This window comes from Gadus morhua, chromosome 5, assembly GCF_902167405.1.
Source record: "Gadus morhua chromosome 5, gadMor3.0, whole genome shotgun sequence".
Lineage (NCBI taxonomy): Eukaryota > Metazoa > Chordata > Actinopteri > Gadiformes > Gadidae > Gadus > Gadus morhua.
The window spans coordinates 17991857-18017745 of NC_044052.1; the positions used below are offsets into that span (position 1 = coordinate 17991857).

Genomic DNA, 25889 nt, shown 5'->3' on the forward strand with positions numbered 1-25889 from the left:
CAGCAGTCAGGTGACTGTGACTCAGACACCAGTAGTGTCCTTTACTCCAGGATCCACAGTCACTCTGACCTGTAAAACAAACCCAGCGGTGTTGGTCAATACCTATATATTCTGGTACCAACAGAAACCTGGAGAAGTCCCCAAGCTCATCATAAAATTGGTAAACCAACTTGTATCACCAACACCAGCTCGGTTTGGTGGCAGTGGAAGCAGCACTGACTTCTCTCTGACCATCACCGGCGCCCAGCGTGAAGATGCAGCAGTTTATCACTGTCAGAGTTACCATAGTGGCGATGTGTTCACACAGTGATTGAGAGCCGTACAAAAACCTCCCTCAGTCACACTGCGTAGACTCTGAGCTGTTACAGCAGGAACCTGCTGCAGCTGCTGAGGGGGAAGAGACTCTGACACAGAGCGCTGAACACAGAGCTGGCTCTAACCAGGGGTCTCCACCAAGAGCCAGCATTAGATTCCTCAGCATTATTAAACAACTACTACCTCGACTATCACTTATCACATATAACTACCTCAACTACCACGTATCACACACAAGTACCACATGAACTACAATATATTACATTCAACTTCTACCTCAACTGCACGCGTTGCATACAACTACTACCTCAACTACAATATATAACGTACAAATACTACCTCAACTACTGCATATAATATATAACTTCTACCTCAACAACAAGATATAACATACAAGTACTACATGTACTACATTGTTTTTCATCCAACTAAAACTTTGACATATTGAATATAACTACAACCTCAACTACAACCCCCCCCCCCCCCCCCCCCTGGTTGGGGCCCCCAAGGCCCCAGAAGGTCGGGGATCTGGTCCTTCCTTGGACGGCTGCTCCGTCTGCCCCTTCTCTCCAGTCCCCAACCTGGGGGGGTCCCAGACTCATCCCTATCACTGGTTCCCCACATGGAGTCCATCAACAGATAGGCATTGGACCCCCTCAGAAACATGTCCAGACTGGGGCGTCCCTCACTGGGGGGTCCCCACAGAGCCCTGGATCGGCTCCAGTGTACCAATCCCCCCCCCCCCCCCCCCCCCCTCATCCACCTCCACAGGCCCCCAGTCCCTCTAGCCCCCGCTCCTCTCACAGCTCCTCAGACCCTACTCCCCCTCCCAGAATCTCCGTCCCTCAGACCACGGACTGCTTTACCCCCCCACCCCCCCCACCCCGGGTTAGGGACTTCAGCTATGGACAGAGCGTTTAGGGTGGCTGCCCCCACTCTGTGGAACTCGCTCCCCGGGAGATCCTCAACGCTGGATCCATCTGCGTTTTCACAAGCTGCCTGAAGACCCACTTACTGGGCCTGGACTTTGGAACATGATCTATTCTTATTTATTTGTTTATTTATTGTTTTGATTGTTTCAAAATATAATATTTAACGTTGTTTTATTCTTTGTCACCCACATTTAAAGCAGCTTGCGTCCTGATGAAAGGAAAGACTTTCTTATTATTAGTATTATGAATGGATTGAAGCCAGCTATTTATTAAATAAAACCTGAAGATAGTGGAGTTCATGGAACCAGTCTTTATCGTAATGGCGTTGTTTGGACACTAGAGGGCGCCATTGAGCTGATATGGAAAAATGCGCACATACTGCTTTCACTGGAATCTCCAGAGACTCCTTGAAAACCTCAGCCCTATATTTCCACTGACTTTCTGCCGCTCAAGAGACACAGGTGCAGATCAGCTAAAAATGGACATCATTTGAATGGCTACAGTTCACTGCTCACAGAATACGTTTAATGATACACATTTTCTTGCGACGTCGGTTTGGTCTGACTCATAGACGGACATTATGAATGTGTTACTGTTTCCCCCACTCATCCTGCTAGGGTTCTTATGTCTGGGTGGGAGAACCTGAATGTCTTTTGAGACTTACTTTTACATGTTTCTGAGTTTGTATCTGCAGAAACGTGGACATCTCTCTGAACTATTATTAATTGAAGTGACAGAAGTCAGTCTGACGGTGAGCAGCAGTGGCTCTATGACTGACACTGGTCCACTGAATACAGTGAACACACTTTACAACGACATCCCGAAACCAACACTTTTATCAATCAGAGATACACACCGACTTCTTTCAAAATGGTGGGTCAATTTGTTTGATGAAGATGGCAGAGGTTTTATTTGCTCATTAGAAGCCACATTAATTCGAAAATGCAGAAGATGAACAATATTAATGATGACAAGAAAGAATTTATTCTTTAAATCTTTATTAAATGTTCAACAAGTGACCAACACAAGCAACGGGTAAATTCCAGAGAGCATCATGTTAATGAATCAAAGACGTGTTATATTAATGTAAATCATCAAAAGATGCAGTGTCACCTCAGACAGAGAGACATAAAGCAGACGTGTAAGAGGAGATCTGTGTTCTCCAGTACCTCCATGCTGGAGCCTCTCTACTCTGAACACTGGTCAGGATTCAGGGTTTGAGTGACAGGCTGCGTCTGGCCATTCTTACTGGCCTCACAGCTCACTGAGCCCGCCTTCCTCCACTGGTCTGCAGGGAGGGTCAAGGTGCTGCTCCAGCTGTAGTGGCCATCTTTCCCCTGGACCCCCAGGCTATCGGTCACTCCTCCAGACCTGCTGCTGCCCCCCACCTTCCAGCCAAGCTTCCAGTCTGAGGGGAAGCCCCCACTGGCCGCACACACTAGTGTAGCACTGCCCTGCTCCAGCTCCACTCTGGAGGGAGGGAGGACGCTCAGCGTGGGCTGCACCACTCCCACTGGAAGAGAGAGAGAGGAGTGGACAACAGGCTCAGTTAACATCAGCCTCATAGGAGCACAGAGGGAAGGGACAGCTTCCTGTTCACCAGAAGTTGGTGATATTAAAGAGGAAGGAAACCATTGTGTTTAAAATCTCTCCATTAAAACGGTAACATGATTATATTTTAAATGATTGAACTTCAAAATTTAGCATTTTATTGGGTTAACATTAATCGAAAAAAAGTTTGAATTTCTTCAAACTTAAATGTGACTGATGAATGAATAATGTCACAGCAATAATGAGGTCTTTCATGAAATACATTATATTGTACAACATATGTAACATATGCAGTGTAATTTAAAAGACAGAACTCTGTACCACAATATATTTACACTTTGTCCTCAGCTTATCATTAAAAAAAAACGACCAGAAATTAAAAATATAGAAAGTTCCAAAAGATAAGATCATCACGCTTAATTATATTTAGAGAAAGTTAAATATGCCAGGCAAAGAAAAGTGTCCTTGTACTTACAGTTAACGATGAGTTTGGTGCCTCCACCAAAAGTCCCCCACAGTGATACAAACGCATTAAGAGGCTGTACAAAAACCTCCCGCACATTAAACACTCATTTCACTGACACACAAACACTGGCTTCTCACAAAAATCGATGAATTATTCATTATTTGACGGGCTACACTGCAGCTAATGTTTTCTGCTTTAGATTGAATTAATATAAGGAAACGATTTTACATTTATTTTGAAACAATCTTTGGAGCCTCACAAAAAACAATTAAACAAGCCAAACCAGTCCACAAAAAACTTTTAAAATGAAAGAATGGATGTAATAAACATGCATTTAATAAAAATAAAGAATATGTTACGATTAATTAAAGCATTTTTGGTTGCGATGTAATGAGTAACTTTTTTTATACACAATTTAGAAAATTAATGAATTTCATACAAACCAAGATCAAATTAACCAGAAAAAATGCTATAGATTGCAATTCCAATTATTTACACCAAATCAAATTTCGTATTCCAAAAGTGTGGACGTTAAAGACACACAGCGGTCCTCCCAGAATGTCTGCAGTCACTCTCACCCCCAGTCTGATGAGTGGAAACAGGTCATTTCCATATAGAGGAAGCTTTGCATGCTCAGCTGAAACTGGGGTTCTGAGAGGGTTTAAAGTCCTCTGAGTTCAACACTGCAGGACTCAGAGCTGTCACTCAACATCCCAGAAACCGTGGCAACCATGAATCCTCTCACCCTCCTTTTCTGGACAGTGGTCTGTGGATCCTTAACAGGTTGGTTCATTCCACTCAGTCTAAATGTGGACCACCCTTCTCTGTTTGCTTGTGTTTTCTATTGGATAACTCAATGTTTGGTTTGTTTGTTTTCTACAGGAACCAGCAGTCAGGTTACTGTGGCTCAGACACCAGTAGTGTCCTTTACTCCAGGATCCACAGTCACTCTGACCTGTAAAACAAACCCAGCGGTTCACAGCAATAGTAATGGTCAGTATCTACACTGGTACCAACAGAAACCTGGAGAAGCCCCCAAGCTCATCATGAAATTAGCAAACCAACTTGTATCACCAACACCAGCTCGGTTTAGTGGCAGTGGAAGCAGCACTGACTTCTCTCTGACCATCACCGGCGCCCAGCGTGAAGATGCAGCAGTTTATCACTGTCAGAGTTACCATAGCAGTGGCAGTGTGTTCACACAGTGATTGAGAGCCGTACAAAAACCTCCCTCAGTCACACTGCGTAGACACTGAGCTGTTACAGCAGGAACCTGCTGCAGCTGCTGAGGGGGAAGAGACTCTGACACAGAGCGCTGAGCACAGAGCTGGCTCTAACCAGGGGTCTCCACCAAGAGCCAGCATTAGATTCCTCAGCATTATTAAACAACTACTACCTCAACTACTACGTATTACATACAACCACTAACTCGACTACCACTTATCACATATAACTACCTCAACTACCACGTATCACACACAAGACCCACATGAACTACAATATATTACATTCAACTTCTACCTCAACTGCACGCGTTGCATACAACTACTACCTCAACTACAATATATAACGTACAAATACTACCTCAACTACTGCATATAATATATAACTTCTACCTCAACAACAAGATATAACATACAAGTACTACATGTGCTACATTGTTTTGCATCCAACTAAAACTATATTGAATATTGAATATATTGACATATTGAATATAACTACAACCTCAACTACAACCCCCCCCCCCCCCCCCCCCCCCTGGTTGGGGCCCCCAAGGCCCCAGAAGGTCGGGGATCTGGTCCTTCCTTGGACGGCTGCTCCGTCTGCCCCTTCTCTCCAGTCCCCAACCTGGGGGGTCCCAGACTCATCCCTATCACTGGTTCCCCACATGGAGTCCATCAACAGAGAGGCATTGGACCCCCTCAGAAACATGTTCAGACTGGGGCCGTCCCTCACTGCCCCCGTGGTAGAGACCCTCATCCACGCCTTCATCACCTCCCCTCTGGACGGAGGTCATGGAGTCCCACTGGGGGGTCCCCACAGAGCCCTGGATCGGCTCCAGTGTACCAATCCCCCCCCCCCCCCCCCCCTCATCCACCTCCACCGGCTCCCATTAAGGTCCTGCAGCACCTCCTCCTCCTCCTCCTCCTCCTCCTCCTCACCCCCAGTCCCTCTAGCCCCCGCTCCTCTCACTGCTCCTCAGACCCTACTCCCCCTCCCAGAATCTCCGTCCCTCAGACCACGGACTGCTTTACCCCCCCACCCCCCCACCCCGGGTTAGGGACTTCAGCTAAGGACAGAGCCTTTAGGGTGGCTGCCCCCACTCTGTGGAACTCGCTCCCCGGGAGATCCTCAACGCTGGATCCATCTGAGTTTTCACAAGCTGCCTGAAGACCCACTTACTGGGCCTGGACTTTGGAACATGATGTTTTCTCATTTATTTGTTTATTTATTTTTTGATTATTTTACAATATGATATTTCATATTTTTTTGGTTGTTGTCAACCACATTTAAAGCAGCTTACGTCCTGATGAAAGGAATGACTTTCTTATTAATATTAGGAATAGAATAAAGCCTGCTCTATATTTAATCAAACCTGTCGATGGTGGAGTCTATGGAATCAGTCTTTATTGTAATGGTGTTAGTTCGACAGTAGAGGACGCCATTGAGCTGGTATGGAGACATGCACACATACTGCTTTCACTGGAATCTCCAGAGACTCTTGTAAAACCTCAGCCCTACATTTCCACTGACTTTCTGTCACTCAAGAGACGCAGGTGCACATCTGCTAGACTAAACTGGACATCATTTGAATTGCTGCGGTTCACTGCTCACAGAATACGTTTAAAGAAACACATCTTTTAGCGATGCCGGTTTGTTCTTTGACTCATAAACCGACATTATGAATATGTTACTGTTTCCACCACTCAGCATGCTAGGGGTTCTAAGGTCTGTGTGGGATTTACTGATTGTCTCGAGAGACATACTTTAACATGTTTACAAGTTGGTATCTGCAGAAACCTGGACATTCCTCTGAACTTCTATTCTATGAAGTGACATAAAGTCCGTCTGACACATGGGCCTTGCAGCAGCAGTGGCTCTATCACTGACACTGCTCCACTGAATACACTGAACACACTTTACAACAACATCCACACAACCAACACTTTGCTCATTCAGAGATACACACCATAGCTTTAAGCCTTCATTCAAAATGGTGATGAAGTTTGTCTAATAAAGATAACCTTTATTCAATATACTCTTTGGTGTAAGGATTAATCGACAGACACAGCAGTTACACGATTGGAAAATATCACAAGAAATATTGTATTTTTTGCGTTTTTATTAAATGTTCAACATGTGACAAATCCAAGCAAGGGGTAAAAACCAGAGAGAATAATGTTAATGAATCAAACACATGTTATTTTAATGTAATTCAACAAAAGCTACAGTGCCAGCTTGGACAGAGAGAGATAAAGCAGACGTGTCAGAGGAGATCTGTGTTCTCCAGTACTTCCATGCTGGAGCCTCTCTACTCTGAACACTCTCCAGGATTCAGGGCTTGAGTGACAGGCTGCGTCTGGCCATTCTTACTGGCCTGACAGCTCACTGAGCCCGCCTTCCTCCACTGGTCTGCAGGGAGGGTCAAGGTGCTGCTCCAGCTGTAGTGGCCATCTTTCCCCAGGACCCCCAGGCTATCTGACACCCCCCCAGACCTGCTGCTGCCCCCCACCTTCCAGCCAAGCTTCCAGTCTGAGGGGAAGCCCCCACTGGCCACACACACTAGTGTAGCACTGCCCTGCTCCAGCTCCACTCTGGACGGAGGGAGGACGCTCAGCGTGGGCTGCACCACTCCCACTGGAAGAGAGAGAGAGGAGTGGACAACAGGCTCAGTTAACATCAGCCTCATAGGAGCACAGAGGGAAGGGACAGCTTCCTGTTCACCAGCAGTTGGTGACATTAAAGAGGAAGGGAACCAATTTTCTTAAAAGTTCTTCATTAAACCAGTAATTACATGTTCCTATTTAACTTCAAAATTCAGCAATTTATTGCGTTAACATTTATCGACTTTGCACAAGTTTAAATTTCTTCTAACTTAAATGTGACAATTAAATAATGCCACAGCAATAATTAAGTCTCTCATGAAATGCATTATATTGTAGAACACATGCAACATATTCAGTGTAATTTAAAAGACAGAACTCTGTACCACAATATATTCACACTTTGTCCCCAGCTTTCTTTCTGAAAAAACTACAAGAAATTAAAACTATAGCAAAGTGAAAAATATAAAGATTATCAAGCTTAAATAAATGGAAAGAAAGTTAAATATTCCAAGCAAAGAAAAGTGTCCTTGTACTTACAATCAACGATGAGTTGGGTGCCTCCACCAAAAGTCCACCACAGTGATACAAACGCATTAAGAGGCTGTACAATAACCTCCAGCCCATTAAAGTCTCATCTCACTGACACACTAACACTCGCTTTTCACAGAAATCTTTTAATTATTCAATATTTTACTCTCTACAGCTATTGTTTTTTCTACTTTAGATCGAATTAGTAGAATAAAAAAAATATATAACATTTTAAAACAATCTTTGGAGTCTCACAATCAAACGTAACAAATAAACGAGCCAAACCAGTCCACAAACTGAACTTGTAAGAGCTTTCAAAATTAAAGAATGGATGTAATAAACATGCATTTGATTCCAAAAAATAATATGTTTTCATTTATTCTAACATTTTAGGTTCCGCTGTAATGAATAACTTTTTTAGGCACAATTTTGAAAATTAATGAATTTCATACAAACCAAGATCGAATTAACAAGAAAAAATGATATAGAATCCAATTCCAATTGTTTACACCAAATCAAATTTTATTCCAATGGTGTGAATGTAGAAGAGATACAGCGGTCCTCCAAGAATGTCTGCAGTCACTCTCACCCCCCGTCTGATGAGTGGAAACAGGTCATTTCCATATAGAGGAAGCTTTGCATGCTCAGCTGAAACTGGGGTTCTGAGAGGGTTTAAAGTCCTCTGAGTTCAACACTGCAGGACTCAGAGCTGTCACTCAACACCCCAGAAACCGTGGCAACCATGAATCACCTCACCCTCCTTTTCTGGACAGTGGTCTGTGGATCCTTAACAGGTTGGTTCATTCCACTCAGTCAAAATGTGGACCACCCTTCTCTGTTTGCTTGTGTTTTCTATTGGATAACTCAATGTTTGGTTGGTTTGTTTTCTACAGGAACCAGCAGTCAGGTGACTGTGACTCAGACACCAGTAGTGTCCTTTACTCCAGGATCCATAGTCACTCTGACCTGTAAAACAAACCCAGCGATTTACAGCGATGGTAATGGTCATCATCTATACTGGTACCAACAGAAACCTGGAGAAGCCCCCAAGCTCTTCATAAAAGTAGTAAACCAACTTGTATCACCAACACCGGCTCGGTTTAGTGGCAGTGGTAGCAGCACTGACTTCTCTCTGACCATCAACGGCGCCCAGCGTGAAGATGCAGCAGTTTATCACTGTCAGAGTTTCCACTACCTAAACAGTGTCCTTGTGTTCACACAGTGATTGAGAGCCGTACAAAAACCTCCCTCAGTCACACTGCGTAGACACTGAGCTGTTACAGCAGGAACCTGCTGCAGCTGCTGAGGGGGAAGAGACTCTGACACAGAGAGCTGAGCACAGAGCTGGCTCTAACCAGGGGCCTCAACCAAGAGCCAGCATTAGATTCCTCAGCATTATTAAACACACAACTACTACCTCAACTACTACGTATTACATACAACTACTATCTCAACTACCACATATTACATACAACTTCTACCTCAACTACCATATACAACTACTACATGAACTGCCACGTATTACATACAATTAATACTGCAACATGTCGAATACAACTACAACCTCAACTTCATCATATTACATTACTCCCCCCCCCCCCCCCCAGTCACACCTCAGCAGTAAGAAGACAGAGTCCTGGTTGGGGCCCCCCAGGCCCCAGAAGGTCGGGGATCTGGTCCTGTCCATGGACGGCTGCTCCGTCTGCCCCTTCTCTCCAGTCCCCAACCTGGGGGGGTCCCAGACTCATCCCTATCACTGGTTCCCCACATGGAGTCCATCAACAGATAGGCATTGGACCCCCTCAGAAACATGTCCAGACTGGGGCCGTCCCTCACTGCCCCCGTGGTAGAGACCCTCATCCACGCCTTCATCACCTCCCCTCTCGACGGGGGTCTTGGAGTCCCACTGGGGGGTCCCCACAGAGCCCTGGATCAGCTCCAGTGTACCAATCCCCCCCCCCCCCCTCATCCACCTCCATCGGGCTCCCATAAAGGTCCTGTAGCACCTCCTCCTCCTCCTCCTCCTCCTCCTCCTCACCCCCCAGTCCCTCTAGCCCCCGCTCCTCTCACAGCTCCTCAGCCCCTACTCCCCGTTCCTCAGACCACGGACTGCTTTACCCCCCCAACCCCCCACCCCGGGTTAGAGCCTTTAGGGTGGCTGCCCCCACTCTGTGGAACTCGCTCCCCGGGAGATCCTCAACGCTGGATCCATCTGCGTTTTTTAGAGCTGCCTGAACCTCCCGCACATTAAAGACTCATCTCACTGACACACAAACACTGGCTTTTCACTAGAATGGATGAATAAGTCGATATTTGTTTCACTGGAAATATTATAATCAATATACATTATTTGTTTGAAAAGATTTAATGAAATAAATGTAATTATTTATTTTCATAACATTATTAAACGCAAAATTACAAAAGGTTCATTGTTTTAACACAAGTCTAAATATTTGACCGAATAAAAAACCTTCAAGCCAATGTTATAATCATGCATTTATTATAAACAGAACAATATGTTTTTATCTATTATTCTGGTTTTAGGTAATAATATCCCTCAATTAGAAAGCCAAAGGATTTCATACAAACCAAGATCGACCTCAACCAGATAAAATGTTATACATTATAAATTCCAATAGTTTCCAGTAAATCTGAATTTGTATTCCAAAAGTGTGAATGTAGAAGAGATACAGCGGTCCTCCCAGAATGTCTGCAGTCACTCTCACCCCCAGTCTGATGAGTGGAAACAGCTCATTTCCATATAGAGGAAGCTTTGCATGCTCAGCTGAAACTGGGGTTCTGCGAGGGTTTAAAGTCCTCTGAGTTCAACACTGCAGGACTCGGAGCTGTCACTCAACACCCCAGAAACCGTGGCAACCATGAATCACCTCAACCTCCTTTTCTGGACAGTGGTCTGTGGATCCTTAACAGGTTGGTTCATTCCACTCAGTCAAAATTTGGACCACCCTTCTCTGTTTGCTTGTGTTTTCTATTGGGTAACTCAATGTTTGGTTTGTTTGTTTTCTACAGGAACCAGCAGTCAGGTGACTGTGACTCAGACACCAGTAGTGTCCGTTACTCCAGGATCCACAGTCACTCTGTCCTGTAAAACAAACCCAGCGGTTTACAGCGATAGTCATAGTCAGCGTCTAAACTGGTACCAACAGAAACCTGGAGAAGCCCCCAAGCTCATCATAAAATTCATAACCCAACGTGTATCACCAACACCAGCTCGGTTTAGTGGCAGTGGAAGCAGCACTGACTTCTCTCTGACCATCAACGGCGCCCAGCGTGAAGATGCAGCAGTTTATCACTGTCAGAGTTTCCACTTTCCTAACAGTGTCTGGGTGTTCACACAGTGATTGAGAGCCGTACAAAAACCTCCCTCAGTCACACTGCGTAGACACTGAGCTGTTACAGCAGGAACCTGCTGCAGCTGCTGAGGGGGAAGAGACTCTGACACAGAGCGCTGAGCACAGAGCTGGCTCTAACCAGGGGCCTCAACCAAGAGCCAGAATTATAATCCTCAGCATTATCAAACATACAACGACTACCTCAACTACGACGTGTTACATACAACTACTACTTCAACTACAAGCTATCACACAAACTACAAATTGTACCACCACATATTACATATGACTAACACTTAAACATTCTGAACACAACTACAACCTCAACTTCAACATATTACATGAGCCCCCCCCGCCCCCCCCCCAGTCACACCTCAGCAGTAATAAGACAGAGTCCTGGTTGGGGCCCCCCAGGCCCCAGAAGGTCGGGGATCTGGTCCTTCCTTGGACGGCTGCTCTGTCTGCCCCTTCCCTCCAGTCCCCAACCTGGGGGGGTCCTAGACTCATCCCTATCACTGGTTCCCCACATGGAGTCCATCAACAGATAGGCATTGGACCCCCTCAGAAACATGTCCAGACTGGGGCCGTCCCTCACTGCCCCCGTGGTAGAGACCCTCATCCACGCCTTCATCACCTCCCCTCTGGACGGGGGTCATGGAGTCCCACTGGGGGGTCCCCACAGAGCCCTGGATCGGCTCCAGTGTACCACTCTGCTGCTGGGGTCCTCACCCGCACCAAAGCCTGGCAGCATCCCCCCCCCCCCCCCCCCCCCCCCCCCCCCTCATCCACCTCTACCCGCTCCCAGTCAGGTCCTGTAGCACCTCCTCCTCCTCCTCCTCCTCCTCCTCCTCCTCCACCTCCTCCTCCTCCTCCTCCTCCTCTTCCTCACCCCCCAGTCCCTCTAGCCCCCGCTCCTCTCACAGCTCCTCAGACCCTACTCCCCCTCCCAGAATCTCCGTCCATCAGACCACGGACTGCTTTACCCCCCACCCACCCCCCCACCCCGGGTTAGGGACTTCAGCTATGGACAGAGCCTTTAGGGTGGCTGCCCCCACTCTGTGGAACTCGAGATCCTCAACGCTGGATCCATCTGCGTTTTTTAGAGCTGCCTGAAGACCCACTTACCGGGCCTGGAAGTTGGAACATGATCTTTTCTTATTTATTTGTTTATTTATTGTTTAGATTGTTTCAAAATATAATATTTGACGTTGTTTTGTTCTTTGTCACCCACATTTAAAGCAGCTTGCGTCCTGATGAAAGGAACAACTTTCTTATCATTAGTATTATGAATGGATTGAAGCCAGCTATTTATTAAATAAAACCTGAAGATAGTGGAGTTCATGGAACCAGTCCTAATCGTAATCGCATTGTTCGGACCCTAAAAGGCGCCATTGAGCTAGTATGGAGAAATGCGCACATACTGCTTTCACTGGAATCTCCAGAGACTCCTTTGAAAACCTCAGCCCTATATTTCCACTGACTTTCTGCCGCTCAAGAGACACAGGTGCAGATCAGCTAAAAATGGACATCATTTGAATAGCTAGTTCACTGCTCACAGAATACGTTTAATGATACACGTTTTCATGCGACGTCGGTTTGGTTTGACTCATAGACGGACATTATGAATATGTTACTGTTTCCCCCAATCATCCTGCTAGGGTTCTTATGTCTGCGTGTGAGAACCTGAATGTCTTTTGAGACGTACTTTTACATGTTTCTAAGATGGTATCTGAAGAATCCTGGACATCTCTCTGAAGTATTATTATATGAAGTGACAGAAGTCAGTCTGACAGTGAGCAGCAGTGGCTCTATGACTGACACTGGTCCACTGAATACAGTGAACACACTTTACCACATCCCCACAACCAACACTTCTATCATTCAGAGATACACACCGACTTCTTTCAAAATGGTGGGTCAATTTGTTTAATGAAGATGGCAGAGGTTTTATTTGCTCATTAGAAGCCACATTAATTCGAAAATGCAGAAGATAAACAATAGTTAATGATGACAAGAAAGAATTTATTCTTTAAATCTTTATTAAATGTTCAACAAGTGACCAACACAAGCATGGGGTAAAATCCAGAGAGCATCATGTTAATGAATCAAAGACGTGTTATATTAATGTAAATCATCAAAAGCTGCTGGGCCACCTGAGACAGAGAGTCTTAGAGCAGACGTGTCAGAGGAGATCTGTGTTCTCCAGTACCTCCATGCTGGAGCCTCTCTACTCAGAACACTGGTCAGGATTCAGGGTTTGAGTGACAGGCTGCGTCTGGCCATTCTTACTGTACGTCCACACCAGGAGCGACCATAGCGTCAAAGACGCTTTGGTCGCTCACAAAGTTTCGCTGCGAATTTTTCTGTTCGCTTTGGTCGCTCAAGTCGCTCATGACGTACAATTCAATTACTGTACGTCCACACCAGGAGCGACCATAGCGTCAAAGACGCTTTGGTCGCTCACAAAGTTTCGCTGCGAATTTTTCTGTTCGCTTTGGTCGCTCAAATCGCTCATGACGTACAATTCAATTATGCAGACGCATTTAAAGGAGCCGTATGCGTTTAGTAGGCCCTACAGACAGCCATATCAAATAGTGAACCCTCCCATACACGACCTTGGCCATATTGCCGAGACGGTTTTGCTTGTTCGATAAAGTGCTTCGACAACAAGTAGGACAGTGATTCCCCCCAATATACAAAAAATCCTAAAATGTAGGCTAATTACAACCGAGAACAAAAAACCCTGCGTGCTGTAGTAGTTAAAATATGTTTCACTGATCTGGATCTGCAAATCATGATCTGCACTCATTCGTCGCATTCAAAACAAATAGACATTAGCGCACATGGCTAATTTGCATACGTGCACAGGACTGGTTGGCTCCGCAAGGCAAATAATGGAATATATCGATCTATCTAGGCCTTTCTGTCTATCTATCTATCAACGCGTGTCTAGTTTTAATGTGATGTATTGTGTGTATGTCCAGTCAGACTTGTTCTGTGAGGTCTTGTAGGCTATGTCCTGTGTGGGACGAACCACCTAAATGGATTCCCGACGATTTGTGTCGTTTGGTATTAATAAAGACTTGACTATCTATCTAGACTATTTAATTAAAAATTATTCACCTCAGGCTCCGTGAATAGTGGGGGATAGAGGGATAAATGACAAGGGATATATCTCTTGTCTTTTATCCCTCTATTCCCCACTATTCACGGAGCCTGAGGTGTGAGCCTCGTCTTGTCGATTAGTTTGTTTATGTGACGATTTCAAAAACTTTTTTGGTTTTGTTTAAAGCATGCTACACGCGATTGGTTGGTTAGATTCGTGGCATGGAGAGCAAATTATAATGATTCCCGCTTAAATACGAACGTTCTAGATGTAGCCTATAAATACTCCCGCTTATCATCACTTGATATCCAAACCACTATGGCGTTTCGATCTCTGAACTGAAAAAGGGTTGGGTCGTACAACACCGGGTGCCCAGTTACAGCCGCGATTAATACTTCAGCCGACATTTTGTTCAGTGAGTGAATAAAGGTAGGTAGGAACCAAAGTGCCTGCCGATGTTCCCTGGGATCCACGCAAGCGAAGAGCGTCTACATTCCGATTGGCTGTCAGTGTTTGGTCGCTGAAGCGAATAATAGTCATTTGCATAAAGTTAAAAAGTTTTCAACTTCTTTTTGACGCTCTGGTCGCTCAACTTTGGCCGCTGGTAGCGTTGGTCGCTTTGGTCGCTTTGGTCGCTCTTGCCCATAGAAAGTGAATGACTTCCGGCGATTTGGTCGCTCAATTCGCTTCTGGTGTGGACGGACAGTTACTGGCCTCACAGCTCACTGAGCCCGCCTTCCTCCACTGGTCTGCAGGGAGGGTCAAGGTGCTGCTCCAGCTGTAGTGGCCATCTTTCCCCTGGACCCCCAGGCTATCTGACACCCCCCCCAGACCTGCTGCTGCCCCCCACCTTCCAGCCAAGCTTCCAGTCTGAGGGGAAGCCCCCACTGGCCACACACAATAGTGTAGCACTGCCCTGCTCCAGCTCCACTCTGGAGGGAGGGAGGACGCTCAGCGTGGGCTGCACCACTCCCACTGGAAGAGAGAGAGAGGAGTGGACAACAGGCTCAGTTAACATCAGCCCTCATAGGAGCACAGAGGGAAGGGACAGCTTCCTGTTCACCAGAATGAGGTCTTTCATGAAATACATTATATTGTACAAAATATGTAACATATGCAGTGTAATTTAAAAGACAGAACTCTGTACCACAATATATTTACACTTTGTCCTCAGCTTATCTTTAAAAAAAAACGACCAGAAATTAAAAATATAGAAAGTTCCAAAAGATAAGATCATCACGCTTAATTATATTTAGAGAAAGTTAAATATGCCAGGCAAAGAAAAGTGTCCTTGTACTTACAGTTAACGATGAGTTTGGTGCCTCCACCAAAAGTCCACCACAGTGATACAAACGCATTAAGAGGCTGTACAAAAACCTCCCGCACATTAAACACTCATTTCACTGACACACAAACACTGGCTTCTCACAAAAATCGATGAATTATTCATTATTTGACGGGCTACACTGCAGCTAAGGTTTTCTGCTTTAGATTGAATTAATATAAGGAAACGATTTTACATTTATTTTAAAACAATCTTTGGAGCCTCACAAAAAACGATTAAACAAGCCAAACCAGTCCACAAAAAACTTTTAAAATGAAAGAACGGATGTAATAAACATGCATTTAATAAAAATAAAGAATATGTTACGATTAATTAAAGCATTTTTGGTTGCGATGTATTGAGTAACTTTTTTTATACACAATTTAGAAAATTAATGAATTTCATACAAACCAAGATCAAATTAACCAGAAAAAATGCTATAGATTGCAATTCCAATTATTTACACCAAATCAAATTTCGTATTCCAAAAGTGTGGACGTTAAAGAGATACAGCGGTCCTCCCAGAATGTCTGCAGTCACTCTCACCCCCAGTCTGATGAGTGGAAACAGGTCATTTCCATATAGAGGAAGCTTTGCATGCTCAGCTGAAACTGGGGTTCTGAGAGGGTTTAAAGTCCTCTGAGTTCAACACTGCAGGACTCAGAGCTGTCACTCAACACCCCAGAAACCATGGCAACCATGAATCACCTCACCCTCCTTTTCTGGACAGTGGTCTGTGGATCCTTAACAGGTTGGTTCATTCCACTCAGTCAAAATGTGGACCACCCTTCTCTGTTTGCTTGTGTTTTCTATTGGATAATTCAATGTTTGGTTTGTTTGTTTTCTACAGGAACCAGCAGTCAGGTGACTGTGACTCAGACACCAGTAGTGTCCGTTAATCCAGGATCCACAGTCACTCTCACCTGTAAAACAAACCCAGCGGTTTACACATATAGTGATGGAGATGAGGGTATGTTCTGGTACCAACAGAAACCTGGAGAAGCCCCCAAGCCCATCATAAAATATGCAAACCAACTTGTATCACCAACACCAGCTCGGTTTAGTGGCAGTGGAAGCAGCACTGACTTCTCTCTGACCATCACCGGCGCCCAGCGTGAAGATGCAGCAGTTTATCACTGTCAGAGTCTCCACTATCCTAACAGTGTCTGGGTGTTCACACAGTGATTGAGAGCCGTACAAAAACCTCCCTCAGTCACACTGCGTAGACACTGAGCTGTTACAGCAGGAACCTGCTGCAGCTGCTGAGGGGGAAGAGACTCTGACACAGAGCGCTGAGCACAGAGCTGGCTCTAACCAGGGGGCTCCACCAAGAGCCAGCATTATATCCCTCAGCATTATTAAACATACAAGTACTACCTCAACTACAAGATTTTACATACAACTACCACTTCAACTACCACGCATTGCATACAACTACTACCTCAACTACAAGATATTAGAAAAAACGACTACCTCAACTACCACGTATTACGTACAACTACTACCTTAACTACAACATATTAGATAAAACTACTACCACAACTACAACATATTATTTACAACTACTGCGTTGCTGGTCTCCTCCGACACCAACACACAGCTAGATGTTGTAAAGCCCTTCATTTGAGAGTTGTCACGACGATACAAGTTGAGCGGGAGGTGAATACAGACGTGACAGAGCTCTGCCCAGAGTGTGTGTGTGTGTGTGTGTGTGTGTGTGTGTGGTCGGCTAGTTTAACCTGTGTGCCTTAATTACTGGTTCACCACAGGTGTGCAGCCGTCTCAGCCCCAGTGTCCAATCAGCCTGACTCAGGCCAGGTGAGGCTGCTTCAACCAGCCATCGGCCACACACACTCCCCCCCCCCCCCCCAACTCCAGAGAGAGGGGGGGAGGATCCCAAGCCGAAGCCTTCTCCCCCCACGAGACATGAACCAATATATGAATAATAAACCTGACTCCAACCAGGGTTAGCATAGGGTTAGCATACCCAACAGTAAACTGGACTCTGACCAGGGTTAGCATAGGGTTAGCATACCCAACAGTAAACTGGACTCTGACCAGGGTTACAAACCATACGTAGAACCATTATAAATACGATCCAAACCCATTTGTCCCCATAGCTTCCCAGTGTCATTTTGCTGTCCAGTCAGAGAGCACACATTAAATAAGGAGATTTAAAATGAGATTTACGTGATTTTTCTATGAACCAAGGGTAAATCCTGATGAAACAAAAGTATACTACCCAGGAATATTTTAATTATTGTTAAAGAGGTGAACAGAGTGGAGTTTATTGAATCAGTATTTATTGCAATGGCGTTGGTTATACACTAGAGGGGGTCATTGAGCAGGTATGGCGACGTGCACACTTGCTGCTTTCACTGGAGTCTCCAGAGACTGTTCTGAAAACCTCAGCCCTACATTTACTCTGACTTTCTGTGACTCAAGAGACACAGGTGCACATCTGCTGAACTAAACTGGATATCATTTGAATAGCTACAGCTCACTGCTGAAAGAATACGTTTAAAGAAACACATCTTTTAGCATTGTCGGTTTGGTCTTTGACTCATTAGGCAGACAATATTAATATGTTACTATTTCCAACACTCAGCATGCTAGGGTTCTTATGTCTTGGTGAGGGATACTGAATGTCTTTTGAGACGTAATTTACATGTTTCTGAGTTTGTATCTGCAGACACCTTGAAATCCCTCTGAAATTATATGAAGTGACAGAAAGGCAGACATGGGTCATTTCAGCAGCAGTGGCTCTATGACTGACACTGGTCCACTGAATACAGTGAACACACTTTCCAAGGTAATCCCCACAACCAACACTTTGCTTATTCAGAGATACACACCATAGCCTTAATCCTTTTTTCAAAATGGTGGGGAAATAAGTGATGAAGATGGCAGCGGCTCATTAGAATTAATTCGAAAATATAGAAGATATACGAAAGTAAAGGATGACAAGAAAGAATTTATTATTTACGTCTTTATTACATGTTCAACATGTGACAAAGCAAGGGGATAAAACCAGAGAGCATAATATTAATGAATCAAACACAAGTTATATTAATGTAATTCATCCAAAAGCTGCAGTGCCACCTCAGACAGAGAGACATAAAGCAGACGTGTCAGAGGAGATCTGTGTTCTCCAGTACTTCAATGCTGGAGCCTCTCTACTGTGAACACTCTCCAGGATTCAGAGTTTGGGTGACAGGCTGCGTCTGGCCATTCTTACTGGCCTCACAGCTCACTGAGCCCGCCTTCCTCCACTGGTCTGCAGGGAGGGTCAAGGTGCTGCTCCAGCTGTAGTGGCCATCTTTCCCCAGGACCCCCAGGCTATCGGACACCCCCCCAGACCTGCTGCTGCCCCCCACCTTCCAGCCAAGCTTCCAGTCTGAGGGGAAGCCCCCACTGGCCACACACACTAGTGTAGCACTGCCCTGCTCCAGCTCCACTCTGGAGGGAGGGAGGACGCTCAGCGTGGGCTGCACCACTCCCACTGGAAGAGAGAGAGAGGAGTGGACAACAGGCTCAGTTAACATCAGCCCTCATAGGAGCACAGAGGGAAGGGACAGCTTCCTGTTCACCAGCAGTTGGTGACATAAAAGAGGAAGGGAACCATTTTTTTAAAAAAATCTTCATTAAACCAGTAATTACATGTTTATATTTCAAATGATTGAAATCCAAAATGTAGCATTTTATTAGATTAACATTCATCAACGTTACAAAAGTTTGAATTTCTTTAAACTTAAATGTGACTCATTTGCCAATTCAATAAATGAATAAGGCCACAGCAATACTGAAGTCTTCAATAAAATGCATTATATTGTAGAACATATGTAACGTATTCAGTGTAATTTAAAATACAGAACTCTGTACAACAATGTATTTACACTTTTTCCTCAACGTATCTTTCGAAAAAACTACAAGAAAATAAAACAATGGAAAAGTTAAATTATGAAGATTATCTTGCTTAATTAAATGGAAAGAAAGTAGAATCTTCCTGTCAAAGAAAAGTGTCCTTGTACTTACTGTCAACGATGAGTTTGGTGCCTCCACCAAAAGTCCTCCACAGTGATGCAAACGCATTAAGAGGCTGTACAAAAACCTCCCTCACTTTAAAGACTCATATCACTGCCACAAAAACACTGGCTTTTCTCAAAAATCGATGAATTATTCATTATTTGACGGGCTACACTGCAGCTAATGTTTTCTGCTTTAGATTGAATTAATATAAGGAAACGATTTTACATTTATTTTAAAACAATCTTTGGAGCCTCACAAAAAACGATTAAACAAGCCAAACCAGTCCACAAAAAACTTTTAAAATGAAAGAATGGATGTAATAAACATGCATTTAATAAAAATAAAGAATATGTTACGATTAATTAAAGCATTTTTGGTTGCGATGTAATGAGTAACTTTTTTTATACACAATTTAGAAAATTAATGAATTTCATACAAACCAAGATCAAATTAACCAGAAAAAATGCTATAGATTGCAATTCCAATTATTTACACCAAATCAAATTTCGTATTCCAAAAGTGTGGACGTTAAAGAGATACAGCGGTCCTCCCAGAAGGTCTGCAGTCACTCTCACCCCCCGTCTGATGAGTGGAAACAGGTCATTTCCATATAGAGGAAGCTTTGCATCTCTGGCCATCAACGGTGCCCAGCGTGAAGATGCAGCAGTTTATCACTGTCAGAGTCGCCATAGTGGCAGTGTGTTCACACAGTGTTTGAGAGCCGTACAAAAACCTCCCTCAGTCACACTGCGTAGACTGAGCTGTTACAGCAGGAACCTGCTGCAGCTGCTGAGGGGGAAGAGACTCTGACACAGAGCGCTGAGCACAGAGCTGGCTCTAACCAGGGGCCTCCACCAAGAGCCAGCATTAGATTCCTCAGCATTATTAAACATACAAGTACAACCTCAACTACCAAATATTAAATACAACCACTACCTCAACTACCATATACAACTAGTACCTCAACTACCACGTATTACATACAACTAATACTTCAACATGTTGAATACAACTACAACCTCAACTTCATCATATTACATCAGCCCCCCCCCCCCCCCCCCCCCCCCCCCTGTCACTCTTCATGTCTGCCAACCTCCTCCAACTCAACAGTAAGAAGACAGAGTCCTGGTTGGGGCCCCCCAGGCCCCAGAAGGTCGGGGATCTGGTCCTTCCATGGACGGCTGCTCCGTCTGCCCCTTCTCTCCAGTCCCCAACCTGGGGGGGTCCCAGACTCATCCCTATCACTGGTTCCCCACATGGAGTCCTTCAACAGATAGGCATTGGACCCCCTCAGAAACATGTCCAGACTGGGGCCGTCCCTCACTGCCCCCGTGGTAGAGACCCTCATCCACGCCTTCATCCACGGAGTCACACTGGGGGGTCCCCACAGAGCCCTGGATCAGCTCCAGTGTACCAATCCCCCCCCCCTCATCCACCTCCACCGGCTCCCATTAAGGTACTGTAGCACCTCCTCCTCCTCCTCCTCCTCCTCCTCCTCCTCCTCCTCCTCCTCCTCCACCTCCTCCTCCTCCTCCTCCTCCTCCTCCTCCTCCTCCTCCTCCTCCTCCTCCTCACCCCCCAGTCCCTCTAGCCCCCGCTCCTCTCACAGCTCCTCAGACCCTACTCCCCCTCCCAGAATCTCCGTCCCTCAGACCACGGACTGCTTTACCCCCCCACCCCCCCACCCCGGGTTAGGGACTTCAGCTATGGACAGAGCCTTTAGGGTGGCTGCCCCCACTCTGTGGAACTCGAGATCCTCAACGCTGGATCCATCTGCATTTTTTAGAGCTGCCTGAAACTCCCGCACATTAAAGACTCATCTCACTGACACACAAACACTGGCTTTTCACTAGAATGGATGAATAAGTCGATATTTGTTTCACTGGAAATATTATAATCAATATACATTATTTGTTTGAAAAGATTTAATGAAATAAATGTAATTATTTATTTTCATAACATTATTAAACGCAAAATTACAAAAGGTTCATTGTTTTAACACAAGTCTAAATATTTGACCGAATAAAAAACCTTCAAGCCAATGTTATAATCATGCATTTATTATAAACAGAACAATATGTTTTTATCTATTATTCTGGTTTTAGGTAATAATATCCCTCAATTAGAAAGTCAAAGGATTTCATACAAACCAAGATCGACCTCAACCAGATAAAATGTTATACATTATAAATTCCAATAGTTTCCAGTAAATCTGAATTTGTATTCCAAAAGTGTGAATGTAGAAGAGATACAGCGGTCCTCCCAGAATGTCTGCAGTCACTCTCACCCCCAGTCTGATGAGTGGAAACAGGTCATTTCCATATAGAGGAAGCTTTGCATGCTCAGCTGAAACTGGGGTTCTGAGAGGGTTTAAAGTCCTCTGAGTTCAACACTGCAGGACTCTGAGCTGTCACTCAACATCCCAGAAGCCGTGGCAACCATGAATCACCTCACCCTCCTTTTCTGGACAGTGGTCTGTGGATCCTTAACAGGTTGGTTCTTTCCACTCGGTCAAAATGTGGACCCCCCTTCTCTGTTTGTTTGTGTTTTCTATTGGAATACTCAATGTTTGGTTTGTTTGTTTTCTACAGGAACCAGCAGTCAGGTGACTGTGACTCAGACACCAGTAGTGTCCTTTACTCCAGGATCCACAGTCACTCTGACCTGTAAAACCAACCCAGCGGTTTACAGAGATAGCCGTGGTCAGTTTCTACACTGGTACCAACAGAAACCTGGAGAAGCCCCCAAGCTCTTCATAAAATTTGCAAACCAACGTGTATCACCAACACCAGCTCGGTTTAGTGGCAGTGGAAGCAGCACTGACTTCTCTCTGACCATCAACGGCGCCCAGCGTGAAGATGCAGCAGTTTATCACTGTCAGAGTGAACACAATCTTAACAGTGTCTGGGTGTTCACACAGTGATTGAGAGCCGTACAAAAACCTCCCTCAGTCACACTGCGTAGACACTGAGCTGTTACAGCAGGAACCTGCTGCAGCTGCTGAGGGGGAAGAGACTCTGACACAGAGCGCTGAGCACAGAGCTGGCTCTAACCAGGGGCCTCAACCAAGAGCCAGCATTATATTCCTCAGTATTATTAAACACACAACTACTACCTCAACCACAATATATAACATACAAGTACTACATCAACTACAATACTTTGCATACAACTCAAACGTCAACATATTGAATGCAACTACAACCTCAACGTCCATGCATTACATCACCCCCCCCCCCAGTCACACCTCAGCAGTAAGAAGACAGAGTTCTGGTTGGGGCCCCCAAGGCCCCAGAAGGTCGGGGATCCGGTCCTTCCTTGGACGGCTGCTCCGTCTGCCCCTTCTCTCCAGTCCCCAACCTGGGGGGGTCCCAGACTCATCCCTATCACTGGTTCCCCACATGGAGTCCATCAACAGATAGGCATTGGACCCCCTCAGAAACATGTCCAGACTGGGGCCGTCCCTCACTGCCCCCGTTGTAGAGACCCTCATCCACGCCTTCATCACCTCCCCTCTGGACGGGGGTCAAGGAGTCCCACTGGGGGGTCCCCACAGAGCCATGGATTGGCTCCAGTATACCAATCCCCCCCCCCCCCCCCCCCCCCCATCCAACTCCACCGGCTCCCATTAAGGTCCTGTAGCACCTCCTCCTCCTCCTCCTCCTCCTCCTCCTCCTCCTCCTCACCCCCCAGTCCCTCTAGCCCCCGCTCCTCTCACAGCTCCTCAGACCCTACTCCCCCTCCCAGAATCTCTGTCCCTCAGACCACCGACTGCTTTACCCCCCCACCCCAAAACCTGAAGATAGTGGAGTTCATGGAACCAGTCTTTATCGTAATGGCGTTGTTCGGACATTAGAGGGCGCCATTGAGCTGGTATGGAGAAATGCGCACATACTGCTTTCACTGGAATCTCCAGAGACTCCTTGAAAACCTCAGCCCTATATTTCCACTGACTTTCTGCCGCTCATGAGACACAGGTGCACATCAGCTAAAAATGGACATCATTTGACTAGCTACAGTTCACTGCTCACAGAATACGTTTAATGATACACATTTTTTTGCGACGTCGGTTTGATCTGACTCATAGACGGACATTATGAATGTGTTACTGTTTCCCCCAGTCATCCTGCTAGGGTTCTTATGTCTGGGTGGGAGAACCTGAATGTCTTTTGAGACTTACTTTTACATGTTTCTAAGTTGGTGTCTGCAGAAACCTGGACATCTCTCTGAACTATTATTATATTAAGTGACAGAAGTCAGTCTGACAGTGAGCAGCAGTGGCTCTATGACTGACACTGGTCCACTGAATACAGGGAACACACTTTACAACGACATCCCGAAACCAACACTTTGCTCATTCAAAGATACACACCAACTTCTTTCAAAATGGTGGGTCAATTTGTTTGATGAAGATGGCAGAGGTTGTATTTGCTCATTAGAAGCCACATTAATTCGAAAATGCAGAAGATAAACGATAGTTAATGATGACAAGAAAGAATTTATTCTTTAAATCTTTATTAAATGTTCAACAAGCGACCAACACAAGCAACGGGTAAAATCCAGAGAGCATCATGTTAATGAATCAAACACAAGTTATATTAATGTAAATCAACAAAAGCTGCTGGGCCACCTGAGACAGAGAGTCTTAGAGCAGACGTGTCAGAGGAGATCTGTATCCTCCAGTACCTCCATGCTGGAGCCTCTCTACTCTGAACACTCTCCAGGATTCAGGGTTTGAGTGACAGGCTGCGTCTGGCCATTCTTACTGGCCTCACAGCTCACTGAGCCCGCCTTCCTCCACTGGTCTGCAGGGAGGGTCAAGGTGCTGCTCCAGCTGTAGTGGCCATCTTTCCCCGGGACCCCCAGGCTATCTGACACCCCCCCAGACCTGCTGCTGCCCCCCACCTTCCAGCCAAGCTTCCAGTCTGAGGGGAAGCCCCCACTGGCCACACACACTAGTGTAGCACTGCCCTGCTCCAGCTCCACTCTGGAGGGAGGGAGGACGCTCAGCGTGGGCTGCACCACTCCCACTGGAAGAGAGAGAGAGGAGTGGACAACAGGCTCAGTTAACATCAGCCTCATAGGAGCACAGAGGGAAGGGACAGCTTCCTGTTCACCAGCAGTTGGTGACATTAAAGAGGAAGGGAACCATTTTTCTTAAAAGTTCTTCATTAAACCAGTAATTACATGTTCCTATTTAACTTCAAAATCCAACAATTTATTGGGTTAACATTTATCGACTTTGCACAAGTTTAAATTTCTTCTAACTTAAATGTGACAATTAAATAATGCCACAGCAATAATTAAGTCTGTCATGAAATGCATTATATTGTAGAACACATGCAACATATTCAGTGTAATTTAAAAGACAGAACTCGGTACCACAATATATTTACACTTTGTCCTCAGCTTTTTTTCTGAAAAAACTACAAGAAATTAAAACAATAGCAAAGTGAAAAATATAAAGATTATCAAGCTTAAATAAATGGAAAGAAAGTTAAATATTCCAAGCAAAGAAAAGTGTCCTTGTACTTACAATCAACGATGAGTTGGGTGCCTCCACCAAAAGTCAACCACAGTGATACAAACGCATCAAGAGGCTGTACAAAAACCTCCAGCCCATTAAAAACTCATCTCACTGACACACTAACACTTGCTTTTCACAGAAATCTTTTAATTATTCAACATTTTACTCTCTACAGCTATTGTTTTTTCTACTTTAGATCGAATTAGTAGAATAAAAAAAATATATAACATTTTAAAACAATCTTTGGAGTCTCACAATCAAACAGAACAAATAAACGAGCCAAACCAGTCCACAAATTGAACTTGTGAGAGCTTTCAAAATGAAAGAATGGAAGTAATAAACATGCATTTGATTCCAAAAAATTATATGTTTTTATTTATTATAACATTTTAGGTTCCGCTGTAATGAGTAACTTTTTTATGCACAATTTTGAAAATTAATGAATTTCATACAAACCAAAATCGAATTAACAAGAAAAAATGTTATAGATTCCAATTCCAATTGTTTACACCAAATCAAATTTTATTCCAATGGTGTGAATGTAGAAGAGATACAGCGGTCCTCCAAGAATGTCTGCAGTCACACTCACCCCCCGTCTGATGAGTGGAAACAGGTCATTTCCATATAGAGGAAGCTTTGCATGCTCAGCTGAAACTGGGGTTCTGAGAGGGTTTAAAGTCCCCTGAGTTCAACACTGAAGGACTCTGAGCTGTGTGATGGAAAATCTACATGTTGTTACGTTTTTGGTCTATCTATGAACTTATTTTGTGTGATGCATATATTGACTGCCTTCTGCTCTCCTTTTGGGTCATTTAAAGTGTGAACGTTAGAGGGTCGCGTGATGCATTTTATTGCCTGCCTCTTCCTATCTTTTCGTGTGTTGTAAATCAGCTTTCAAGCCACGCTTTGATGTATGGGCTTGTTCCACGAC

General features: G+C 44.9%; 3 long non-coding RNA genes across 3 annotated transcripts; all 3 read right to left on the reverse strand.

Moving 5' to 3' along the window:
* Positions 1–2228: 2228 nt before the first annotated feature.
* On the reverse strand, positions 2229–10365 carry LOC115544149 (uncharacterized). The gene is made up of 2 exons (XR_003976810.1): positions 9857–10365; positions 2229–3349 (listed from the first exon to the last, which is right to left on the reverse strand). It is a non-coding gene; the product is annotated as an uncharacterized LOC115544149 (long non-coding RNA).
* Positions 10366–18374: 8009 nt separating this feature from the next.
* On the reverse strand, positions 18375–20468 carry LOC115544147 (uncharacterized). The gene is made up of 2 exons (XR_003976808.1): positions 19438–20468; positions 18375–18904 (listed from the first exon to the last, which is right to left on the reverse strand). It is a non-coding gene; the product is annotated as an uncharacterized LOC115544147 (long non-coding RNA).
* Positions 20469–23929: 3461 nt separating this feature from the next.
* Positions 23930–25683, reverse strand: LOC115544152 (uncharacterized). The gene is made up of 2 exons (XR_003976813.1): positions 25468–25683; positions 23930–24461 (listed from the first exon to the last, which is right to left on the reverse strand). It is a non-coding gene; the product is annotated as an uncharacterized LOC115544152 (long non-coding RNA).
* Between the last annotated feature and the right edge of the window lie 206 nt (positions 25684–25889).